Here is a 3,810-nt window from a genome sequence, read left to right on the forward strand (position 1 = left end):
TCTTACACGTATACTTTTTTTCTTTTTAATTGGGTCCATGTACCAATTTTTTTTTTAATTGAGTCCCTCTTAGTAGTAATTGGCTTAATTTTATAGGGACCCAACTAAAAAAAAAGAATTGGTACAGGGACCTAAATAAAAGGAAAAAAAGTGTAGAGACCCAATTAAAAAAAATTTGGTGCAAGGACTCAATTAAAAGAAAAAAAAGTATAGGGACATAATTGAAAATTTTGCGAAACTATAGGGATCAGCAGAATAATTAAACCAAAATTTTTTGTGTCATGGTTAAAAAATTTTGGTGTCAAAATTAAGAAACTTTCTTCGTCATAGTTAAAAATTTTGGGTGTTATTTTCTAAAAATTATACACAATTTAAAACTCTCTTTGTTTCACATTTTTATAATTATTCTTATTTTACCCTCTTAATAAGAACCTGTGTTACAATTAAAAAATTCAGCATCAAAATTAAGAAATTTTCAATGTTAGGGTTAAAAAATTCGGGCCTGCTACACATACAAGCAAAAAGGCCTTACAAGTTATCCAAGCTCCCAGCCCACAAACATTCCACACGTGTAGAGAAGAGCATTGAATGGGGCGTCATTTATACGCGCTCCACTCAAACGGTTACGCTTCGCGTAAACCGCCCCTTAATGACAGACTCTTCCACTTCTTCCACTTCTCAAAGCCATTCAGAGAAAAAGCAAACATTCCATTTTCGAGCATCATTCGATACTGAAAATATACAACTCGTCGCTAATATTCAAAAATTCCATCAACACAACATAGAACTCTCGATCAAGAATCTCCAGAGAAAACAAAGCTATCATACTCAAGGTACGTTACATTACCATTCCTGTATATTTTCCACATTTCGAAATTGAAGAACTAGGTTTTACTGTTCTTCTACGTTGTTTTACATTTTACTGTTCTTCTTGCTCTACGTCTCATTTTACAGTTTATGATGTTCTACTTGTTCTAGGTTTTACTGTTATTCTTGGTTCTATGTTACACTGTTCTTCTTAGTTCTTCTAGGTGTTACTGTTCTTGTTGTTCTAGTTCTTCTGGTAACTAATTTTTGGGGGTATATTCCATAGTTTGGTGGGTGTATATGAGGTAATTTGTTGGGTGTATATGGCACAAATTGTTGGGTGTATTTTTCTGAACTGATATACTGTAATAGTCAGCAGTTGCAACTGTTCTTATATTTGCTTGTCCATGGGTGGATATTGCTTGACCTTGTAATGTTGCTTGACCTTGTATATTGATGCATGTTTGAGTGATATCTGACTGATATATATGGGTGTATCTGACTCAGATATATGGGTGTATCTTACTGATAACTTTGGGTGTATTTTTCATTTCAGAAAAAATGACAGCAAGAAACCAACCTGGAAGAAATGTAAGAACAAATATATGTCTTAGATGAAATCAGTTTTATATAATAGAAACATATCTGACTATAATTTTATTTTTGTTTACAGCAAACCAAAGACCTTAAGTGTGCAACACATTTGTTAAATGATAAATTCAGAAACATGAGTGAGGAGAAGAAAACGATTGTGAGGGATTTGGGATTCGGTGGCTTGATGCACATCCCACCACTAAGGGTGCATCACCAAGTGTTAAGGGAGCTGGCTAACAACTTCAAATTAGGGGAGAACAGACTGGAAACCAGATACGGTTCTTTTAAAATAACACCAAAAAAAATAGGTGATGCGCTTGGCATCAACGCAACATGTAACTCGCTAAAAATTATAGGTGTATATTAACTGACGCTTGGGTGTATTTTAGTTGATGCTTGGGTGTATTTGAACTGATATTCATACTTTGTTGTTTTCCTTTTTGTAGGATATCTATTTCCTCAGAAAGCCAATTATAAGGAACTTTCTAAGGATGACAAAGAAATTTTTAGAAGATTCCAGGGTAAGACCCTCAAAAGTCTTACAGATGAGATGATGGATATTGGCGTTGGTAACGAACAGGATCGCCTGATGTTCAAGAGGATTTTCATCCTCTATATACAGATGGCGTTCCTTTTACCAACGACAATAAACAAAATCTCGCCTGTGCACCTGGCCCCAATTTTTGAGATGGACACCATAACAGAGAGAAACTGGGGAGGGCATGTTTTGAGTTTTATCGTCAAGGGCATAACCGACTACAAGGAGAAAAAGGAAAAGGCAATTGATGGCTGCCTCTTTGCCCTGATGATAATTTATTTTCATCTTTCTAAAAATAAAGGCAAGAAGAGGGCTGAAAGATCGCCAAAACCCTGGATTGCCAACTGGAGTAAGGAGCAGTTAGACGAAAGAATGAGTGCGGAAATAGAGGAAAATTTGGTAAGTGAACATAATATGTTGGGTGTATTTTATTTACCTGAATGCTGCTAACTAAAATTTCTAATGTTTTAGGGGATTGTAAAGATGGCGCAAACAAGAGAGAAAATGAAAAAAATAGAGAAAAAAGAAAAAAACAAGAAATAAAAAAAACAAAAAAAGGAAGGCAAGTTCAACATCGTCTTCGGAGACAGAAACAACTGATAGTGACAGTTCTACCTCTGAGTCTGAGACTCAAGAAGACTCAGAGGATTCACCAAGAAAACAACCCAGCAAAAAAGGAAAAAAGTAAGTACCATACTTGGGTGTATTTTTTTTATCGAGTTGGGTGTATTTTGTGGAACCATTTGGATGTATTTTGTTTATCAACTTGGGTGTATGTTGTTTATTAAGTTGGGTGTATTTCGTTTTTTGTGTTGGGTGTATATTGTCCATTCATTTGGTTGTATCTTGTGCATTCATTTGGGTGTATTTTATATCTTTAGTATGTTCTAAATAATGATTGTTTGCTTTCCAGAATGGACTCCAAAAAAGGAAGAAGAGTCAAGAGGATTCAGATTCTGATTCAGAATCTGAATCAACTGATGAGTAATGTTCTGAAATTATTACTCCTTTCTCTTGGCTTAATTATCAAGGTTTCATGTATTAACTGAAGTGTCTCTTATTAACTTATAGAAGCGAAGAATCATCACCGGTGAAGAAGCAAAAAAAAAAAAAAAGAAAAAGACACAAAGAACACCAAAAAAGTAAGCACTTCTTTGAATAATATTCCGTGATAAAATTAATTTTTTATTTCTGATTCATACTTGTTTTTTCCACCCAGAACACAATCCAAAAAGAAAAAGGTTGTTGTTGAGTATTCATCTCCTGAAGAAGATCAATCCTATCCCCCCCCAAAAACTTGAAGAAAGCACACCCACGCTTCCCCCAACTCCATCTAAAAGGTAAGTTCATCAGACTAAAATCAATCTTTACTTATCATCCGTATATTCTTACTCTTATAATACGTTATACATGATCACGCAGTTATCTAGCCACAGAAGACGCTGCTGCCCTGATGATGATGGCACAGACAGCATCGTATGTTCCTAAAACAGTTTCAATGCCATCATTCATCCTTGGCTTCACTGATTCAAGCCAAGAAGAAGCAGCAATGCAGGAGGGAGCGTCAACGCAGGAAGCAGACAGGGCGAAAACTCCAGAAACTGCAAATTTGCTAGAACAATTAGAGGATTTGGTACAAAAAATAGCAAGCAGTGCGGCGAAAGAAGAAAGTAAAAGTCCACAAATTTAAAAGGAGACTGGCGGAGAAAGTTCTGGGAAGTTTGAAACTCCTGCGGGAATAAATCAGAATACGGGTGATATGAAAGAGAATCGCTACATCTGGGGGACGCGAGTGAAGACATACGCAGATGGCAGTACTAACGAGTTTGACAACGTGTGCACTCTGATTGCCCAAGATAAATACATTTTGA

The 3,810-nt window shown here is 35.8% G+C and overlaps 1 long non-coding RNA gene across 1 annotated transcript; it reads left to right on the forward strand.

The window, feature by feature from the left end:
- LOC110267440 lies at positions 3,225-3,810 on the forward strand. The gene is made up of 2 exons (XR_002355078.1): positions 3,225-3,279; positions 3,370-3,810. It is a non-coding gene; the product is annotated as an uncharacterized LOC110267440 (long non-coding RNA).

Source organism: Arachis ipaensis, chromosome B10, assembly GCF_000816755.2.
Source record: "Arachis ipaensis cultivar K30076 chromosome B10, Araip1.1, whole genome shotgun sequence".
NCBI lineage: Eukaryota > Viridiplantae > Streptophyta > Magnoliopsida > Fabales > Fabaceae > Arachis > Arachis ipaensis.